General features: G+C 42.4%; 1 long non-coding RNA gene across 1 annotated transcript in view; it reads right to left on the reverse strand.

Annotated features, from left to right (window-relative positions):
• Positions 1-18,823: 18,823 nt before the first annotated feature.
• The window catches only part of LOC126501553 (uncharacterized), a 38,158-nt gene continuing 33,665 nt past the window's right edge, over positions 18,824-23,316 (reverse strand). The window contains exons 3-4 of the long non-coding RNA XR_007591713.1: positions 22,336-22,616; positions 18,824-19,848 (exon numbers count right to left, since the gene is read on the reverse strand). This is a non-coding gene — a long non-coding RNA (uncharacterized lncRNA). The remainder of the gene's footprint in view (positions 19,849-22,335; positions 22,617-23,316) is intronic.

Here is a 23,316-nt window from a genome sequence, read left to right on the forward strand (position 1 = left end):
TGTGAGTGGCAGCCACAATGAGTTTGTAAGTACTTGCAGGTGAGAGATAGTGCAAGTCCATAGAGTGTGTATTGAGCCACGTAATAAGAACTCACTGAATGCTGTAAACGTTGCAAGCTTCTATTCAGAAACCAAGAGCAGCTTTGCATTGGGTTTTTACCAAGACCACCAATCCAATTCCACATTCAACAGTAGCGTGGACTTCCCAGCGGCACCGCTCAGTCCCTATGGCAGGGGTCAGTGCACCAACACTTAGAATTCTGTCTCTTTTGCTAAACTGTGTGTGGCAGCACTGTCACCTTGGTAACACAGTGACACAACAATCCTAAAAATTTTCTATGAATTTATTTTTTTCCACATCAGGGACCACAAACATTCATATCATTTATTTTTTAAATCAATTGGCAACATCAAAAGAAATAAGATGAAATCAGATGGGGTGTTTTACAAATGTGCACGTAAGCTTGCATGAGGGCCATGTTGATCGCCTCTGTAGCTCTTCAGTTTTAGTGTCCAGACTGCCAGGTAAACATGAACTCTGTCATTTTGCAGATAATTTTCAAGTTGTTCCTTCATTTTTGTGTTAGTTGGACAGAGCTTCCTCAAGTCTGTCATTCTTGCTGACTTGTTGCATTGAGAGGAGTTCTCATTACGTAGCCCAGGCTGCCCTCCCATTCCTGATCCCTTCACCTCAGCCTCCCTGGCGCTGGGCTTAGAGGCATGTACCACCTTACCTGGCTCACTCTTTCCTTTTAATGGTGAATTAGTCTTGGTCTAGCTTCATTCGTATTGCTTTAATCTGTTGTAGTTTATGGGATTGCTTTATCGTGAAGAATAATTCATTTTTGCATGAGTCTTATTTCTGGTCTGTAATCGCCCAACCAACAAGTAACTTTTAATTTATCTACCAGAGCAGCATAAGGACAGGGTATGAACATACCTCAGATGATATAAACAATATTCAAATTCATTTCATTTAAATAATTAATAGCGTACTATATGAGAGACTTGGTAACCTGACTGAATTTCGCTTTCTGCTTGCCTGGTTTGGTATGATCCCATGTCTTGTGATCCCATGTCTCCAATCATATGCTCACATGAAGTAAATAACATGGTTTGCCTGTATTTCCAAACCACTGCATGGTGCTTGGTGTGGTTTCTCTCTAAGCTCAACGTGCTTGTTTCCTCAGTGGGAGCAGATGGATGGGTCAGGGGTGTTTTGCTAACTGGAACTTGTTCTAAACATGCTTGAGAAATTAGCCTTAAAGAAATGTAGAAGATAATGAAATGTAGTACACATACAAGATGGAATTTTATCCCATTACAGAGAAGCATGGACTTTGCAGGAAAATGCATGGACCATTCATAGTGAGCTAGATGCAGATCGATAGCACTTGTGTGTTTTCTCTCACGTGGGGATTAAAGCTTATAATGTTCCGTTTGTCTATGTATATATGTGATTGTAGGTGATGCTACTCAACTTGAAAAGGGACCCTGAGAGGGGAAGAGGACAGAAGATGTCAGAGGAGTATTGTGACAAACAGAACATTAAAATGGAAAAGAGACCACCAGGAGCAGAAGAGAATGAGGTGGAAGAAGAAGCAACAAACTCCAGTTTTGTCTGAAATGTCATAAGGAGACCTAATACTTTGTGTGCTTATTTCTTAAATAATAACTAAAACTAAACAAACTCACCACAAACAAAATCTTGGGCTTAATTATATTTGTAATAAACCTCAAGAGCATAATGGAACTTCAGGGACGACTTTAACCTGTTCCTGCCCTCGTCAACACCAACTGTCAGGAGCACTCCCCAATAACCTTGGGCTCCAGGACGACTAAAGAGTCACACTGGAGGAAAAATCCTTCTTGGAATGATGTTTTTAGTCTTCTTATGAAGTGATGACCTAGGGATGGGGAGCTACTCTGATTTCAGGGTAGTTGTTTCCAGCACTCAGCTTACAGAATCCATAACTGTGTGTGACCTGGACCCCCTCTTCTGACCTCTAATGGTACCCATGCCTGTGGGCATGGGCACACACACACACACACACACACACAGCAGAAATAAAAGTAAGATATATTTATATAAAATTAAAAATAGCTGAGCATGGTGGCATACTCCTTTAACCCCAGTACTCCAGAGGCAGACAGCCCTCACTGAGTTTGAGGCCAGCCTAGTCTACATAGCAAGTTCTAAGACAGCCATGGCTGCATAGTGAGAGACCCTTTCCCAAACAAATAAATAATGTTGGTCTATACAAAACTATTGGGAAATCTAGCAAAATTCAAAGATAAAAATGACTCATTCTTGACTTGTCAGAGTTTACATATTTTTTAAAAACCATATATAGGTGTAAGTATAGATGTTTAGTGCAAAATTAGACTCATAGTAAGTACACTGTTGTGCAAGGTGCTTTTCCTCAGTACTCTGTCAAAGACAATTCCCCAGGTTATAAAACATTATTCTCTTACAACATCGTTTTTACGGTTGCAAAATAAAATAAACCATGATATAAATATATCAGAGCTTATTTAAACAATTCTCTTGGGCACAGGATCCTGTTGTTATAAAAACAATGTCATGTCATCCTGGCAAGTAAATCTTTCCTTTCGTTGAGATTTTTGCTGCATTACTAAATTTTTGGAGTGGAATTGTTCAGTTGAAGGTCATTAACGCTTGCAGAACTTTAGAAACATACACTCCCGTGTCCTTTAGCAATTTATCCTTTCTGGGCTTCTAAGAGGAAGATATAAGATATTGTAGGGCAGCCATAGGTTTCCGCCCTCTCTTTGAAAGTTGGGCATACGGACAAGCTCAGTGGGTATTGTCTTGCCTGTTTGTAGAAGGGACTGTTGATAGCCCTGCTATGGCTTTGAACTGTTTAGGCACTTTTAAAATTCAGTTGGACTTGTCCTGACTTGGGTACAGGATATCTTAGGTCAAGTCCTAAGACATGTGCATGCACACATGTGCATGTGCACATGCCCACACTAACAAGTTTATGCACCCCTCTCTACACACATGGGGGATGGAAGGACACAGAGATGGAGACCAAGACAGAGACAGAAAGAGAGATCATGTAGATATAGGACATGTCCTTCATCTTACAGATGGGTATGTGCGTGTGCACATGTGTACATACGTGTGTTCATGTGGATGACAGAAGCTGATGTCCAGTAGCCTTTTTCATTCACTCTCTAAATTAAGGTTGTGAACCTGAAGCTCAGTTAGATTTCCTGGCCCAAGTAGTTCCGGGATCTACCTGTCTCTGAGCCATTGAGTCCAACATTTCAATGTGGGTTCTGGGAATCAAAACCCTAGTCCTCGTACTTGTGAATATCTCTTGGCTGAGCCATCTCCCCAGCTTCAGTGTCCGTCTTTAATTAAGATTGCATGACATACTGGCTGGTTTAGACAATCTAGCAACATACCAGGTAGCACATGATACTGAGGGACATTGGCATCAATTCCTGCAAAGCCCTGCATCGACATCGAAGTCCCCTGAAATTCGCTGACCATGAGCAAAGGCTCAAGTTGAACTTCAAGCCATGCATCCCACGCTTATGAAAGTCACATGACTTGTAGCACCTCCAGTTGCTGCTGTTCACACATAACAACTGCTTGTCTTACAGGCAACTGCACAACCTACGCGTTCTTCCCCTGACATGGGACTGGAAGCTCCTGCAGGAAAAGAGGACGCTTCACACCAGCCTTCAGGATTGTCACCCAAAACCATGTGAGAAGCAGAAGTGCATCCAAAGCAGGGCCTCTGTCCAAGTCAGCAGCTCACTTACTCATCCCGAGTAGAAACACCATGTCCTTTGGTTTTCCATCTGGAGAACAGCCCGGAAATGATCCAGCCTCCTTGCCAGACTGAAGAGGCAGCTTTTGGAGGTGAACAACTTTTCTTGTTTGCTCTCCGTGGTAATTTATTATTCTTCTCACAGAATAGCAGTCTCCCCTGAGTGGATGAGGATACAGTTGCAATTTATTCACAGATAATGTCTGTCATGCATTACCAGCGGTCATGTGCTTTGTTCTGCACTTGGGATTTTCATGTTAGCCAGAACAGAAAACTGTTTAATTTTTTCCCCATCACAAGAACTACCATTTATTTACTGAGAGTGCCCTGTGCTGCAAAGTCTGAACTAAACATTTTATATTTCTGTCTGTCTTAGTTGTTAAAACAACTGTGTCCAAGGCACATTATGTTACTTTTAAAGGCGGAGCAACAAGCCAGAAAGAATAGAGAATAGCAAGGTTGGGAATTGGCTGAATCTATATGATTTGAAAGCCATTATTCGGTTTGTCAAATCTTCCCCGTGTGTTTGAACAGTTAATCTTCATCTGATAGTATTTTCAACACCAGCTTGTGGAACCTTTGAGAAGAGGGGTCTAGCTGGGGGAATGAGTCTCTAGACAGGGCTAGGTCTTGAGGCTTATACTCCAGCCCTGCTTCCTGGCTCAGCTGAGGTTCCTGGTCCATGGAGATGTGACCGAGCATCACGTTTCTACTGTCCCAGACTCCAGCTGTTCTTCTGACATGATAAACTGTGTCCTCAAACGCTGAGCCAAGAGAAGCCCTTCCTCCACTGGGTTGCTTCTTGTCAGGTGATAGTAATGAGACTGGGAACTAATATCACAGGATTTAGAAGAAATGAGAATTGTCAATTTACCAGGGAGATACTGCTGCTGTCTGTGACGAAAGGGTCATAAGGTTCTTACTGCTTAACCTTCAGATTCATTGCTGCAGGAGTCTTCCTCTGCTCTTAGCAGACTCGACTTTTCCCCATTACTATTGCTAAGGCTTCAAATGGACTCTTCGAGCAGATTCTTTAGCCTTATACTTTCCAAAATGTCCAGCGTCTCCTACAGCTAGAGATTACCTTCACATTGTGACTCAGTATGAATATAGGCACATATAAACCGAAGTTTACAAAGCGGTGGTTCTTCTTACTCTTGAAAGACACTCTGATTCCCAGTCTGCTTTGTTCCACTGATCACATGAGCATGAGCAGGATCTGTAGCAGAGCATCCTCTCCTACAGGGGATGGATTTGATTGACAGGGGACCTTTGTTTGGGGTTAGTGAGCAGTTGCCTATCCTCGTCACCAGTCTTCTCCTCTCCTTCCGTTCCTAAGAATTTACCCACTGCCAGCAGAATCCACTGCTTTGTAGCGAATATTTTAATTTCTCAAACCTCCTTTATCTTTCCTTCAAGGGAAGTCTGCCCTCTAATGATGCAAACGCACTATTGATTTCAAACACCAGTTTCTCAGAAAGGAAGCAAGAAGTGCATCTCAAGTGTAAAGGAGTTGATTGGTGTAGAGCTCTATGGCGGCCACTTACTCTCAATTTATTATTTAGAAGTGAAGGAATCTGGGTCTCGGGAAAGCACTTGTTCCCAATCCCTATTTGGAGAATCTGCAAAAAAAAGAGGCAATCTCATCTCATGCCCCAGTGTGGGCGTTCCCTGAAACTCTAAGAAAGGTCTGAGCTAGCAACAGAGAACACTGAGTAAGAAACAAGGCAAGGCCTGCATCAGGCGATAAAAAATAAAATCTTAGCCATGTTGTGGAAAGATGTAATTCAGATTCAGTGGAGTTAGAGAAAGAATATACGTTTAAGTCTGTATATCCCAGCTGGTAACAGACACATCTCCAAAGGGACTCTAAGGAATGTTAATCGATTGCTGTGCTACAATGGCAAGAGATCATTCACCTATCAGGCTTTCGGTGCAGATGAGCTGAATGGTGGACAAAGGGAAACAGAGCTTAACTTTCCATGCCTGTCTTCAATATACCGCGAGAGCACCCCACTCCCATTGTCTGGTCTTCTATAGCACTGGCCTCTTTTCCCTCTTACTAGACCACATGCTATTCCATGATGAAAACAACAAAGTTCATCCCATTGAGCACTATATAATATGTCCATCGCCTTGGTTGTTATTTCTTGTAAATGAATGACTATTCAAGCTTGTCTTTATAGTTCTAGCTGTGCTTGAAAAAGAAAAGAATTCCGGGGGTGGGGGATGGCTCAGTTGGTAAAACTTTGCCTTGCAAGCATGAGAACCCGAGTTAAAATGCAAGAATTCATGTAAAACCTTGAACATGATCCTGCATGCTTGTGATTGAAAAGATGGAGGGATGGGGATAAAGGTTGGTGGATCCCTGGAGCTTGCTGACTGGCCATTCTGACACTCTTGGCAAAGTCCCAGGCCAGTGAGAGAGACCCTGTCTCAAACAAACAGAGAAAGATACATGAAGCATAACACCTGAGGCTGTCTTCTGACCCCCCCCCCCCAAGTAAATGCACACATGTTCACAGGAGCACTGCGTGTGTGCATGAGAAAACACGCACAGGACGTGTGTTCACTTTTCTGCTTTCTAAGGCCTCTAATACAAACAGATCTTTTTGTTTTTTGTTTGTTTTCTAAAGACATGATTTCTCTGTGTAGCTCTGGCTGTGCTGGAACTCACTCTGTAGACCAGACAGGTCTCAGACTCAGAACTCAGCGATCTGCCTGCCTCTGCCTCCTGAGTACTGGAATTAAAGGTGTGCATTACCAGTGCTGAGCTACCAACAGTATTTATGTTTCCACAAAAGAATCAGAAATTTCCCTTCTGGCTTCCCTTCCTATTTATATATATGCCCTTCTTACCTTATTACTAAATCCTTTGGGTATTTATGTTTTATCAGAGCAAAGCTCAACATGAAAGTATATGTGAGTGTTAAGTCTAGGTGGAGGGACATCACAGGGAAGTTATCCTGAAGCCAGAAGACTATATCGGTCAGAACCCTGTACTGGTCTCTGCTCACTCCATTTTCTTCATATGCTACTGGGTTGCTAAGTAACTGAAGGTGATTACCAGATGAACACTTGGGGTGTGTGTGTGTGTGTGTGTGTGTGTGTGTGTGTGTGTGTGTGTGCAAGTATGCACTATCTCCTCAGAACACAGAAAACTTACAAAAACTCTCCTGGAACCATTCAAAGTGCTCTTTCTTTTGATTGGCACACGGGCGTTCAAAGCAGACTCTAATCAACTGCTCTTCTCCCATTTGGGGACATGAAGACAGTCTTAGCTTTGGAAGAGGAAGGGATTGGGTACCATTCTTGTGAAACTGATTAAACCTAAAGATATCCCATTACGAGGCACCTTCAGTAACATCACCTCCTTGTAGCCTTCTTGCAGCAAGGACCGATATGTCCCTCATCCCCGATGGCGCTTTAGAAAGCCACATGGAATCTGATATTATCAATGTGCTGATTTATCAGATATGAATACATTTGCTTTTCTTGAAACCACTTATCAGCAAGGAAAGAGCTGGGTGTTCACATCAGAACTGTACTCCAAACACTCTTTCTGAGTTCCCCAGGGTTCAATTTTTTTTATATATATCCCAGGTATTCCCCCCCCCCCACATTTGTTTGTGTTTTCTTAACCTCTTGCCTATTGAAGTGAATTTTTGGGTCAGGATTCCTGGAAAGACACTAGGAATGAAGGAAATGCCCATCTCGGGCTGTGTGAGGGCCAATCTGCTGGGTAGAGTTTCAGCCCTGAAAGACCAGTGGACAGTTAGAAGTGAGATGAATTGACTGAAGGCTCTTCTTTATGCTACCCGTGTTTTTATTCTCTATCTGAGAACTAAGGATAATGTGTTGGGAGCAGTGAACCCCCAGATCCTGAATTTCTTGTAAACAACTCGTTTTCCCCTGATCTGAGTGCCTACAGCTGCTCTGAGCACGAGACCTTCAGGAGTTCCTGATGGCAGGAGAGTGGTTTCTGGTGTGTTTGGCTGGGGCGTGGCTATCCCTATATAAGCTGCCCCTGAACACAATAAAGGGGGCATTCTTGGGGCATTCCTGTTTCAAGGATGACCTGTGTCTTTGGCTAGGAGTCTTTGTGTGGGTTTCAATCTTCAGTTCCTTGCCCGGTTCCCAAACAGTATGGTGGTGCATAGAGCACAGATGTGTGTGGTGAGCTGCAAGAATGTATAACTTAAAAGGTTGGAACCAGCAGAGTTGCATGATCCGTCCTGCATGCTAAGCCAACAAACCAAGAGAAGCACAAAGGCTTCCTTCAGCCCAGAACACCACCTGCATCCTCATCTTGGAGACTCTTGATGATTCTACAGTAAGTTGATGTAGGGAAATTTCACAAATAATTTTTCTTCTTGTTCTCTTAGTGTGCTTTGGCCTCCCAAGTTCATTTATAGAAGACTCGCCACGTCTCTGTCACAAAGATGTTCAGGGGAGGCTTAATGCAGAAAGGCTTCATCTCTTTCTGTCCCCTGAAGAATAAAGTCACACACTGTAAAACCTATAATTTGCTCAGAAATTTCTCTAATGGTGAAATAATTGATAAGGCATACCAATTCAGACTTATCATGAATTATATTTAATGATTAGAGAAAACAAGATTTTTGCTTCTTTATTTTTGCTTTGGGTTAAGCCATAGTTCTGCATTTTCTTCATTATTTTTATAACATACATCTATGCACATTTCACATGAAAAGGCTGATATCTTCATAAACTGGCCCCTGGAAAATCTCTAGCAAAGGTGATTATTAGCATATCCTGTGGGCTCTATCATGTGCCTTCGGGTGAGGTTCATGAAAGGGTATACAGAGCTTTCCCACTTCCGGTGAAATTTGCTATATGTAACTATGTGTTAAGTTCAGTCCCTTTACCCACTCTTCTTGTTTCAGGATAACCATTGCTGAACTTATATGTCCTTTTTTTTTTTTTTTGTATTTCAAGCTAAAGTTCACATCAAGGAACACATAAATCACCTATTTGTAGCTAACATTATTTGTTTTTTTTTTTTTTTCCTTCAGTAATTTCCCTGCCTAGTTCTCAGACACTTGACTTCTCAATACCCATGACTACCCTCCCTGGGTCTCTCCTGCTTCTATCCTTGCTCTGACCTGCAGTGAATGCATATGTTGTGGGTGTTTTGCTTTGACTACCTGGACTCCTGAGAGCTGACTCACGTGGCCCGGGGCCAGCAGCATATTCCCAGACACTTGTCAGATTGGCAGTCTTGACCCAGACTATGACCGCAGAGCTTCTGTCCGCGGAGCCTCTGAAGCTGGGAGAGCTTGGAGAGGAGGGTAGTGAGGTAACTTCCTTGGGAAGTTTTCATAAGAAAGGTTGAACAGACTTGCTTAGATAGTCGGAGTCTAGACTGGTACTCAGAAGCCGCCTTGCCGTTGTACGATCCTTTCCACAGTTACCATAAAGCAGCCAGGGCGCTGTAGAAGCAGAGAATGTCTGACTGTCTCCCTCCATGTTGTGTTTTAGGATTTCTGGGTCAGGATCCCTGTAAAGACACTAGGGATGAAAGAAAGGGCCACCTCGTGCATATCTGAGGGCCAATCTGCCCAGTAGAGTTTCAGTCCTGAAAGACCAGTGAACAGTTGGAAATTCACATGACAATTGGACAAGGAGGTCTTGAAATGCCAAAAAATGAATTTAGACATTTTTCCTGCAGACAGGGTTAAACTGTCAAATCAGGGACTCCATCCAATCACCAAATACTTATGAATTCCAGGCAAGAGGCTAGAGATATAAGTTAATTCAGGACTTACATCCACATACATTCATAAAACAGGGTGACTGGTGTTCCAATATGTGTGTCCTTCGAGTTGAAGACTCCTCTCTGTGCCCAGGTATGGGAATCAAACAATGATTGCATTAAAGGCAGGCTGCAGATGCTACTGCCTGGCAACTCTTTGCAAGCAATCCTTTATTAATACTCTGCTCCACCCTTTGCTTTCTTGACATAGATGGAATTATCTCCTCGCTTTCCCAAGAATGCTTCGAACACACCTTCACCCATACGGCTTTACTCCACTTGCCCCATTCAGCCTAACTTAGTATCTGTCCAGTTTTGAACTTCTACTCATGGGTCAAACTGAACTCCCATCACCGAGCCTCGCCACGGCTGTACTGCATCTGAACTCCCCTGAACCGACTGTTCCACGTCTTCGCCTCTCTGCTCCCGTTGTTATTTCATAGTATGGCAGTCACCTCAGTGCCACTGAAGAACAGGGGCTGTGTCTTTGGCATCTATTGTAGTTCCTCACTTATTGGCTGATTCAGTCACTTAAACTACGAAACATTTGCCGAGTATCTGTGCTGTGCAAACACAGCGGAGGAAAATGAACTTGACCTGGACACTCCATACCAGGATTTTAAAACGAATAAGAAAGTTCTTTGTGGATAATGGATTTGAAAGCAGAACAAATGATTATTATAACCATCAAAATAATTTACATTTGTCTGTTAATCTGGAGTGTAGAGATATCTTACATCAGAGTCAGGAAGGCCAGGATAGGCCTTTTAAAACACAATATACACATGATGTTGTACAAAGTTGGAATTTCTTCCAAATTCATAAAGCTATCAAAATATAGTACGTGCATTACGATTGCTCACTGCCTCCACCTGATAAACATCACAAGCAATCAAGTGTCCCCAGTTTCTCAGTAGCCATTGACAACTTTAAATGTCACTGAAAAATCTGAGTCTGTATAAGACTCTGCTTAGGGCCAAAGGAAAGTAATTATTTGATTCAGTGTGCGTATGCAGTGCATATGTGTATGTGAGGTGTTTCAGATTGCCCTTAAAATGTGTTACTCCAAGAATGACCTGTAAGTTGTGTGTGTAGCTCATAACTGGTGTCATGGCTCACACCTGAAGACTGATGTAGATGAAAGAGAGTACTCCTTGGGCAGAAGAAATGACATAGCCCCACCTCACCCTCATGACCTTCACCAGGCCCTTCCTTGAGAGTCCTTGCAGACCATGAAAGGAACAGCACATGACATACAGTGTTACACTGAGCTGCAACAGAAGAAAGATATGTTTTTGTTAGTTCTGTTTCATATGAGAATCTTTGTGATGCCTGATAATAATTCACAGTATACGTTATTAAAAGTACTCCATTTGTTATTGACAAAATATCAGCTTTAATCCCTCCCTTAGTTCATTCCTCCCGAATGCACATATTATTTTGTAAGAAAGATGCCTCCTAAGGCTCACTGCTCTTGGTAACTGACGTCACCTACATTGGCATCTTCTCACTGTCCACCAAAAACCTGTTTCTTTCCTCAGAAGAGTCATTCAGAGGTTGCTTTTAAGGTTATCCCATGATGCCTCTGGAGTTTCTTGATATCCCTTAATGCCACTGGAGATTCTGGATTCTCTCAGAATGCCCCTGGAGTTTCTGAATTATCCTTTAATGCCTCTGGAGTTTCTAGACTATTCCATGATGCCTCTGGAGTTTTTGGATTATCTCATAATGCCTCTGGAGTTACTGGATTATCCCATAATGCCTCTGGAGTTTCTGGATTACTGCATAATGCCTCTGGAGTTTAAGACTGATTTTTCTACTCAATATGTACAGTTCCTGATATATAAAGTATATCTTTATATTCATAATCCATATAGAGTTTCCTTAAAAAGAAAAGTGTAAAATAGTAGAATAAAGGTAAACCTCAATAAGAGTTTTTGTTCTCACTGGCACTATTTTATTAATTTTTTTCCTTTTATGAATGATACTGAAATAGGTTTTAGCTCCTACTTAAAATATGGTTAATTACATCTGGATTCCTGGTTGTTACATGTCTTCCTGATTGTAGTCTTGATGTCTCAAAGTGCAAATTCCTAGCTTTCAATAACACCCATTCTTTCTTTTAGAAGATTTATCTTATTTAACTATCTGTATAGGTGTGTGTGTGTGTGTACATGTGTTCAGGTTTCTGCTAAAGTAAAAAGGGGGTGTCAGATCCCCTGGTATACCCTTGCCTCTAGACTGACTCTTAACATAATAACTTTAAAGCATATATCAAGGAGTTTCTTGATAATTTTCAATTTTCTTTTGAACTCTGAATGGTTTTGCCTTCTCTCATTTTGTAGCAAATATCCTTTGTTCTGACTCCCATTTCTAAGGAGTCAGCCCCATTATTTCCTTCTCCTTCCATCAGCGTTGTTAGTATTTCCTTAACCAGTGATCACACTGCAGCCCTTTCTGCATGCCACTTTGAATGTTTTGTGAGATTTAATGTAGTATTTCCAGACGATTTAATTTTAAATCATTTCACCAGGAAAACATGAGTGGAAATCTGTGCCATGATGCTGGTAACCACCCTCCGTCCCGCCCTTCCTGCAGGGACCCTCACAGACCGTGTGTGACCCAGCACTGTTATTCATATCAAGGGGCAGTCATGTTAAGACACAGAACGGAGTCCTATGCTTCCCTTTAGATGAGAAAACAAACATAAATAGAAACTCAATATTCTCTTGCTCTACTGACAAAGGATTGTATTACTCTCCAAATGAGTGTGGAGCATCTCAATTTGGAGTGCCCTTGACGGGATCAAAGAACATCAAGAGGCAAAGAACTGATGTATTCATGAAAGGGATACAGATGACTTCATCTGGCATGACAGTAGAGGACCAAGTGAGAGGAAGCAGTAATAGCATTAGTAAAGAGTAAAAACGAATATACCATGCTGGTAGGGAATTGAGTAAGTGAGGGAGGGGCTTTCATAGAATTATGAAGATGTGGCAGAGGAAAAAATAAACATGGAAAAAATGAGGTAAATGTTGCAGAGCCTATCGTGTGACCACCAAGCATTCCAGGATATTTGTGCTTATCTGAAGGACCACATGCCATCGTGTGTGACAAATGGCATACACTGACAAGATATGCTGAACTCACATATGAAGCCCAGCAAAGTTTCTGGATGAGGACCCTGAGACCTCACTTCACATGGGATGAGAGGGACAAGCAACCGAGGCTGAGCTTGGTTTAGCATCTCAAGCACAAGTATAGGATATGGCACAGTGATGCCCTCCAAAGGGAAACAAGCCTAGGGACTGCAGAACTGGGGAGTATAAAGAATTGGGAAAGAAGCTGATTAGAAGCAGGACCTCAAAGCCCTTGGTGGAGTAGAAATCAAAGAGAAGAGAAAAGCAGCAGGGGCCATAAATCAGCAGCAGAATGGCAGCTGAGAGGAAGGGGATGGTGGTTCAGTCAGGAACACAGAGGGGACTAGAAGAGCCAGACATGAGCAGGAAAGAGAGGAAGTAGGACACCATCCTGGGGCTGGGGTAGGCCAAGAAAACATTCACCAGGAAAGCTTTCTAAGCAGATTAGGACGCCTAACTCCTAATGATATCCCGGTGGGAGCCATAGACTTCCGGCTTTTGTTGTTGTTTTTAATATGATCCCAATGCACCTTCATCTGTTGTGCTTCAGGAAACTTCCAGAATATGACTATTCTTCAGAGAAGTTTCTATAGTTATCCTAGAGGATAAATATATAGATAAATTTAAAAAGTAAAGTCTCTTTTTAAAAAATTATTCATTATTTTCATTTTATGTGCACGAGTGTTTGTTTATATATATCACGTACATTCAGTGACCACAGAGGCCAGAAGAAGGGATGGATTCTCTGAAACTAGAGTTACAAACCCTGTGAGCTACCATGTGGGTGCCGGGAACCAAACCTGGGTCCTCAGGAAAAGCAGGGAATGCTCCATCTCTGCAGGCGCTCGCTCGCTCTCGCTCTCTCTCTCTCTCTCTCTCTCTCTCTAGCTCTCGCTCTTGCTCTATCTTTTTGAAGCAGAGTTTTATATAACCCAATTTGGCCTCTAACTTCCTATGTAGCTGAGGGTGACCTTGAATCTCTGAATTCATGATCCTCCATCCTCCACCTTGCCAGGGCTGGGATTACAGGCTTGCACCACCATGCCCATATCTTCCCTTTTCCATTTAAATTTGATGGGACAGATAATACCACTAGCCAGATGACAGTGTGAAATCCTAGCAACCATTGAGCCTGTCAGTCAGATTCATGTGTCTTAGGCCCAGCGGACTTAAGGTAAGATCTAGTCACGAATCTTAAAGCTCTGCCAATTCTACAGCGCTAGAACCGAAAATGTGTCAGTATATATCTCAGAATAATTGGGAGCCCTCCATGGTAATATACTTCTAATATGTCTGCTCAATCAATCTCCCAGAGCTTATGGAGCATGCATAATTAGAAGGCATCTGCCTAGATTTCCGAATAAGATTCTAGTCAGTGCTGAGAGAGCAGCCTGAGACACACTGAGACAGACTGAGTGAGCCAGAAGGCTGGGCAGTCCAATACTGCGTTTGTCTTGTACAACAGCCCTCCATGCCAACCATATACAGGATAAACTCCTCAAACACCACCTGCTGTCCACTGAGCCCCTCATATTAGTAGACTGTCACACATAGGGCAGAAGGTATATCTGTGTGCTAACCACATCATCCTACACCCACTTGTGCTGATATATGTGTGTGTATGTATGTATATTTATGTCCTGAAGTACACATATAAACATATGTTTGGGGGAATTGAGTTTCAGGGACTTTTGTGCTTTGGTAACACAGAAAATCCCAATCTCTCCTGAAGGTCAATGAAAGAGAACCAGGTTTTATAATCTTCACAGGACAATCTTACTTGTTCTCAAATAACTGGCAAGTAACAATTAGCACAGGGTCCAACAGCAATAGTTGTGGTCTCTGGATAACAGTGTGGTACCCAAGCAAGCAGAGGAACCCCCGTCTGTACGGAATCCCAGATAGAAATCAAAAACATCCCTGACTGTCCTTCGACTTCCTGCAGTTTTCCGTTTGAGCTTTGAGACGTTAGAATGCTTACTTCATGTCCCTGTGGCGGTGGCTGATTTGCATTTGTGTTTTTGTTCTGAATGCTCTCATTTATTTTTGCAGCTCCTAATTGAAGCGGAAATGGTTGTGATGCTCTCCCAGAGAGCCGTCCTCTTGCGAAAAGCCTGAAAGAAGGAGGTACTGGTCATGCCTCACACCCCAGTAACTTCACAGGCTTTCACTTTCCACATCGGCGGGGTAAAAATACAAATTTGTGTGCTCTTTGGCAAAGCAGGTTTAAAAGAGGCCATCAAGAATGTACCTACTTAAGGAGGGTGGTGGTGCTCTCCTTTCATCCCAGCACTCCTTGGGAGGCAGAGGCAGGTAGATCTCCGTGACTTCAAGGCCAGCCTGGTCTACAGAGTGAATACCTGGAAAGCCAGGGCCACACAGAGAAATCCTGTCTCAAAAAAAAAAAAAAAAAAAAAAAAAAAAAAAAAAAAAAAAAAAAAAAAAAAAAAAAAAAAAAAAAAAAGGAACTAGTTATAGTGAGTTCTTAAAAATATATGTTAGCTCTAATTATAACATGGAGCCATATTTCTTGCTGTCTCTTTTCCTAGGAACTTGGAGACACAGTAAAATCAGAAGCTCGTGTCCCTTAGCACAGGTTAGAGGTCTGGAATGGAACCAAGGGAGAGACTTACAGAAGAGTCATGTTAATTGAAAATACCTATCTGAAAAGTAAAAATTTTTATTTTCCTGATTTTAGAGAAAAAAAAGGTCAGTAAACAGACTATTGATGCCTGCCCTGTCTACTGTAGGCCATAAACGCCTGTTCTTCCTAACAAGTATACAAGGCTCACTGGACTATTGAGATTTACCACAGAGATTTCCTCATCATTCCCAAAGACTTTTATTAACCAATGCAAGAGGTAGGCAACTTCATAAAAAAGATAGCAGTTAAAGCTAACTTAAAATTGAATGCGTAGATTTTAACACGAATATTTGTACTAATTTGTTGAGAATGGCAAGCAGTATATTTTGATGTGGCTTTTTCCTTATCTGCTCATCCTTGGTTAGGGGCTCGGCCGTTTCCATGGCTTCACTCTTGGGACCAGGGTTGCAGTAAGCATGGGCCTGCAAGGATCTTTTTGATGTGTTGATTTTGTTTCCTTTGGCTACAGACCTAGAAGTGGGCAGCTGGGTCATAGAAAGCCATCCTCTCAACACACAATGATCATATGTGGATGGCGCAATCTCCACCAAAACCAAATGTTTACCTATGAAGGCACAGGCTAGTTATAAAAGCTTAAGTAAGCAGGAGTTCTTGGTGTAATGGCTAAGTTATTCTGTGGGAACCGAAGACAATAAGACTCCATTGAGCCAACATTTTTTTTTTTTTTTGAGGCCATTAATCTTCTGAGATTAACAACTGTTTAAAGCTACCCTATGGAGAGCAAATAGATAGAAAAATTAAAAGCACTCAACCCAACCTCGTCCCACTGGGAATCTGATCACAGGGCCACAGTGGTCATAGTCCCCTATGGATGCAATGCGTTATGGATCAGATTGTAACTGTCGTGGTACAGCTTCTGTCTGCAACCATACCTGGAAGAAATAGCCCAATCCATTCCTGCCAAAACCACTTGTGTATCTACCACAGCCACCTTAAGAATGGACGCCATTACAATTCTAAACGCGGCAACCAAACTCCGGGGAGAAGGCACACTTGAAATGCAGGGATTTTTGTCAAAGTTGCTGGTACGAAACAGAGCCACTTACATCAAAGCCTAACAAAATGGAGTCAGTCAACCATGGTGGAAGGGCCCAAATGCATTAAAAGGAGCTATTTAGTGAACTCCTTAGAACTGTATTGCAGGTAAAGGCTGCGTAATAATGTTTGCGGAGGAGCCAGCTCCAATTCTCTCGTCACCAATGGTTGTGTCAAAGCAGTCTCCATGAACTTCTCCTTGTTTCCTTTGAAATGCTTGCCCCTATTTCTTGGCTTCACCCATGGTCTATGGTAGTAGCCTGAGTCCAGACTACAGCCTCCTGATACTTACAGATAAACCCCTTGTGAAACTCAGCAGGGTTTGCGGCAGGATAGGAAAGCTCTTCCATGGCCTTTCTCTGTTTGAGACTATGCTGCTTATTTTAGCTTAGCACCTAAGAAGTGACTGTCACCTAAAAACACAGGGGAGAGGAGGCCCAGGAGGGTGGCACTGCGGACCTGGAAGATGACGTCACTGAGACGTGCAGTTTGGCTGCCAAGTTGGGCACGCCCACCAGGAAGCTGGAGACAAAAAAAAAGAGATGGAGGTTGGGTAGATGTTTCATCGCATTTAGAATTGCTATCTCGCAGGAAGAGCCAGGTGGCGTCTCCGGCTCGCAGCCTGGTTTGCAGGAGAAGGAACTCTGGATTTCATGGACCTACGCTCCGCTAGTGAAATAGGTTGATGCTGTCCCGAGGTAGCCTAACCGGCGGCTCAGCGCTTCACCCGAGGAACAGCTCTGCACCACACGTGCTACGGGGCTCTGGCACATAGGCCCTCTTGCAGACGCTTTGTTCAGGCATGCTGTGGAGACAGTCCAGATGTGTACAAGGCTGGGTTTGCTTCACATGGGGACCTCTTGGTGTGTTCTCACTGGAGGGAGTGGAAACACTCATGACAGACCTCCCTCAGAGAGAAAGAAAGGGGCCCGGACATTTCAACACTGGATTCCCCAAGTCCTAGGTGGATCCCGTGGCTGTCTGCATTTGAGAACAATCCAAATGGCCCCTTTGAAGTTTCCTTTTTCAAGTCCACTTAAACAGAATTAACAATATTCAGAACGCTAAGTTTACAAAAGAAGAGTATCCAAGAGAAAAGGAGGCAAGATACTAAACTCATCGTTCTACAGATTTCTATCCAAAACACACAGGGGAAACGCTGATGGAACAATTACTCCCGAGCTCCGGGGACAGCGAGACAAAGAACAAGACAGGCTGGTACAGAAAAAGAAAACAATGACGTCAGCTTTACAATTTGGCGAGGCAAGCCAGCAGGCAGAGGTGTGGGTCCTACTCCAGGGCCTGCTTAGGAACACCAGCTATGGACCAACAGTGTGACCTCATCCGTTTGGCCAGGTTAGGGCCAGAGAGGCCACACTGCCATGCTAGTTGCTTGCTCTGAGCTTTGCAAATCAGTGGTGTCTACAGCTGCTGAGTTCCTCTCAGCGGGGACCCATTTTCAGTTGTATCTTCTGCCCACTTACTTGCATTTATTTTATTTTTGATTGACAAACCGTAATTACATATGCTCACTGGACATGATGTGATAGTTCCCTCCGCGTGGTCAGTGTGGCATGATCAAATCCAATAAATTAATATAGCTGTTATCTGACTTACCTGTAATTTCTATGGTGAAGTGTTTGAAATATATTCTTTTAGATCTTTGGAGATTTATAATACATTATTTCTGACTGGGGTCACCCTGCTGGGTGACAAATCTGAATATCTGTTCCTTCTGCTTATCTGAAAGGACCCACACATTCCTATCCATCCTCTGGTAGCCATCTTCTTGTATCAAGTCTTCAGTTTCCTAGGATTCCATACATAAGCAAGGAAGAGACCTGGCCAGTCGTCCTCATCACCTTAGACCATGAAACCCAATATGGACAAGTTCAACAGAAACACCATATATGGGCTGCTCATGCATGCTTCAGGCTGGGGCATGAATTTCATTTTTTTTCCATACATGAGTAAGGTCATGTAGTGTTCATCTTTTTGTATTTAGCTTACTTCATTTAACACAATATTCTCCAAATTTATTCTTGTCACAGATTACAGGAGTCCCCACTTTCATACTGACTACACTTCATGAAGTAGTTTAAAATTCTTACCACATTTTAGACACACAACACAGTATCAGGAAATATAGCTTTGTTGTAATGAGGCTTGCTAGAATTTAAGCATCTTGTATCATGAAGAATTTATACTGTGAATAACAGCTCCTGTTTTCTTTCTCCAGATCATAGGACAAGTGTTTTACTCTCCGTATTTGTCTTTGATTATTTTAGGTATTTCATATAACAAGATTAATTTTTTCAAATCTATATACTATTCTCTCTCTCTCTCTCTCTCTCTCTGTGTGTGTGTGTGTGTGTGTGTGTGTGTGTGTGCAGATATTTTGTTCATTCACCCATTTGTTCATGGGCCTTTAGGGTTGTTTTCTTATCTTGGATATGTTATCTAATGCTACCATGAACCTGGAGTTTTGCCATCTCTTTAAAATCACGATTTTAATTATTTTGGACAAAAACTGGAAGGTGAAATTGCTAGACACCATGATAACCCCAATTTTAGTTTTCTGAGGAATTGCCATTGATTTCCATGGCGGTAGCTTCCATTTTAGTGCTAAGTACACAAGGGTTCCCACTTCTCCACACCCTCACCAGTATTTGTTACCTTTTAGTGCTGTTGTGGATGATAACGGTGCTGGAGGTGGCAGCAGTGATGGTGGCAGCTGCATCCCATATGGTAGGGACTGGAAGCCCCATTTTCCCAAGTGCTCAGACTGGAAGCCATCAGTCTCTCCCCGCCCTGCTCACCCCTCCTTCCCTCCTTCCCTCTCTCCAGCCATCTCTCATACTTTATCTCTACTTTCAGAAGAATCCCAGAGGTCAACACTTCTCAACATGTCCTCTCCGTCTAAGCTGTCACACTCTCTTTCTGAATTCATGCACCAGTTGGTCACTTGCCCCTGCTTTGTCACTGCTTGTTGAAGAAAAAAAAAATGGTCTAACCACAGAGCCAGAAGATATCAGTTCAAAACACTCATTGCCTTGTGTTTTCTTCTGCTCAAATCTTCCCAAAGGCTCACTATAATTCCCTGAGTAGAGTTCCAGTTTCTTGCTAGTTTCTTACCTTGTTTCCGAGTCTCTTCATTGTGTTTTTCCATCATATTGACCTCCCTGCTATTCATTTAAAGCATCGAGCACATGCTCAGCACTGGGCGTTTGAAACTGTAGATTTCTCTATCTAGCATGCTGGTCTACCTACGCGACTTTATCTCCCATTCCATTCGGGTCCCTGGTCAACAGTCATCTTACAAAGGAGGCTTTGCCCAACATTGTGTATCACACACAGTTCTACTGCAGTGTTTTCCATTTTGAACCAAAGAGGTGAATCCTCCCCTTTCCTGGAGGTTGAAATCTCCTACAGAGATAAAAAAAAAAAAAAAGTGAATAAAAGCAGCTCAGAAAATGGTGTCAGAAACTCAATGAAGAGGTGAATACAAGAAGTAATATGACTTCTACATGCATTTGAAACAAGTTGAAAAAAAAAGGATACACAGAGAAGTTGATCTCGAAGTTCTGTCTTGAAAAAATGGTGAGAGTATTTACCCCACAATCTACAGGAGCCAAGTTCCACTCCAATGAGCACCTGGAACCATGAGTAGTCAAGCCCTAGGTATATTACTTTTCCCTACGCAGAAGCACCTACAGCCAAGCTGAACTTATAAACTATGTATGGGAGAGAGAGGCAATAGTATTCAACAAAAAAGTAGAATAACTGCAGCTATATACTCTACAAGGAGTTTGTACTCTGGAACTTGTCGAGTGAAATCAGATGAGGGAGGTATAGCAAAGGATTCTAAGTAATCAATGTGCTCTGTGGTACACTTCAAGGCAGCGTGGCCTGGCACTTATACAGGGGAAGAAGGATGTTACACCAGGAACTGCTGGAAAATGTAAATAGAATATTACAGCGAATGTTAAGAGAGAGAGAGAAAACAAACAACCCGGACGTCACGTGGACACCTGGTTTGGGTGTCTATGGTGGTGACACTTGCCAAGTGTAGGAGTGTACGCTGGGGTGGCAAGTGTTCCGAGTGGGGATAAAGACTGAGAGGATATTAGTGAGGGTCCTGCAGAAAACCTGGCACACACAGCGCTAAAGGAAACTTTTGGGAAAAATAATTTAGAAAGCTGTTTAGGAAAAACTACCCAGTTTAGGGAAACTACCCAGGGATGTTCATTACCTAGGACAAGAAAAGGGGACCATTGTTGTTAATAGGCCTAACGGAGATGTCATGGGGGCAGTGTCTGGAAGCCATGCTGTGTCTAAGAAGCCCTGCATCCTTGAGTTAGGTCACCACACCTGAGCGTACTGTAGAAGGGAACAAAGGCCTTCTTCACCTTTGCTGACGCCTCCTGCTGGCCAAACCAGCAAGAGAGCAGAAAGAGAGTTTGTTTACACATTACCACTGCCCATGAAAGAGAGCCTTTCTGCATCCAGAGTGATCTTGATACAGAAAACACAGTAGCCTCTCCATTTCTGTGTTCTTTCAGGATAAACTCAGCCTCATTCCTCATTAAAACATAGACTATCAGTCAGTGTTTCTGATCTGCATCCTAGGTATATACAGACATCCCCTGCATGTGTAGCAATAACCATCCATTTTCTCCTACACGAATGTGTGATGAGCCCAGATTAGTGCAATGCACCATTCTTCTCCAGGTTACTGCATCTCCCTGTTCATATTTCATATAGGATCATTGTGCATACGTTCATAGAGAGATCAGTTTTGTGTCCTTGTCACCATGTTTTCTTATGATTTTTATATTTAAAACTTTACCTGGTATCATGTATTTGTTTTTATTAATGTCTTTCACTACTGGAGTATTTAGTATTATATTTTATTTATTATATTAATATTGTATATATTTATTTATTATAATTTACAAAATTATGGGTAGGTCTGACCTTACATGTGATCATCAATTTACTTCTTTCCCAGTGACGGCCTTTTCTCTCTACCTATTTCCTGCTGAAGTGTTCCTTATTAATCCACATTCTCCTCTGTTTACTTATTGATTCCTAAGTTACCTTACTTTTCCCTTTGGGGTCACAATAGGCTCCTTTACGTCTTAGACTTCAGCGGTTCTCGGCCAGTGGGTCTCAACCACTTTGGGGATAGCACATCAGCTACCCTACAAATCATATATTTACATTAGGATTAATATCAGTATCAAAATGACAGTGATGAAGTAGCAATGAAATGGTCTTAAGGCTTGGGGTCACCACAGCATGAGGAACTACATTAAAGGGCCGCAGTGTTGGGAAGGCGAACCACTGGTCTTTGAGTGTTGACGTGCTCACCTCCCTTCCTCCTTGCTGATACTGTTTGAAATGTTGAGATCCCATTTGCTAAGTCAGTCCCGTTGTCACAGTCATGCATTCCTATCCCAGGGTCTCATTTCACCTCCAGCAGACACTAGCATTATTGTTTCGTGCAGTCAGCATTTATTTGCATTTCCATATATTTTCCCATTATATTTTTCCTCATTTCCTCCAGTGCTTCCACGTTTCCATCTGGAATCACTTTCTTCGGGCCTGAGGAATTGGCTCAGAGTTCCTTAGTGTGGCCTGTTTTTGACTAAAAATATGTATTTTACCCATTCTTTTTTTTGCATTTACTTAACATGTATGTGAGTGTATGTATACATATAGGTCAGTGTATGTGTGTATTACTGTGTGTAACTGTGTATATAAATGTGTACATATAAATACATGTGTGTACTTGCGTATATGTTCATGTGTATGTGTTCATGCAAATGTGTCTGTATGTGTGTGTGTGTGTGCCTGGGCCACAACACAGATGTAGAAATCAAAAGACAACTTGCTGAAGTTAGTTCTCACCTCCTACCATATGGGTTCAGAGAACCAAGCCCACGTGGTCCAGCTCAGGGCCGAGGACCTTCACCTCTGAACCATCCAGCCATCCCTCATCTTCATTTTCGGATGATTTTTTTGGGTACAGAATCCTAGGGCTTCCAATATTTTCCTTCAAGCTTTAAAGAGTGATGCTCCTTTGCTTTCTGGCTTTCGTAACTTGATGAAGTGAGTTTCCAGTGTTGTTGCTTGTTTCTTTAAAGGCAATAAACCTGGCATGAGTCAATCCCCACATTCAATTCCCAGTCCTGCAAATAAGTAAGTTAAAAAAAAACCAATAAATGTTAAAAAGTAAAAGAAATTAGTTTCTCCTCTTACCAAATACTGGAACAATTTTATGGCTTTGATTTTAGGTAGCTTCACCATAATTTTCATTTTGTGCTAATCTTGTTTGAGCTTTGATAAATGTTTCAGTTATAAAATATCCACCTAGCTCCTTTCTACAGATGTGTCTATCCTAATGAAATCATGCACACTTGCCTCCCTTTGTCCTTCCCTCTCTGCTTTCTCAAATATAATAACCATATCTTCCTATTGTTCTTGACTGAGAATGCCAGTCATCTGAGGGTCTGCACCTGCTACATCACCTCTCTGTTGTTACCTGACATCGTCCCTGCTTTGAATAACAAGTTATTTCTAGTTTTTCCTCATAAAGTGCACACTAGTTGCTGCCTATCCCCCGACTCCGACCTTCTACCTTCTTTCCTCCATGAGACATTCGGAGCAGTTTGGCTTTGTGGTGAGGTTGATACCAAATTTCTTCCCAGCACAAGGCTGTGGGAGAGTTGACTCTTCCCTCTAGCATCTTCTGTCCTTGTTCATCCGTGTCCCAGATAGCACCAGAACCCAGAAAACATCCCACACGGAAAGTCATGGTTTTGCTGATGGCCCTGTGAATTTTTATTTTGTTATACAAGCTCTGCATAATGTCATAACTGTTCTTCTCTT

Source organism: Alexandromys fortis, unplaced genomic scaffold (genome assembly GCF_014885135.2).
Source record: "Alexandromys fortis isolate MF-2015 unplaced genomic scaffold, M_Fortis_MF-2015_v1.1 scaffold_5, whole genome shotgun sequence".
NCBI lineage: Eukaryota > Metazoa > Chordata > Mammalia > Rodentia > Cricetidae > Alexandromys > Alexandromys fortis.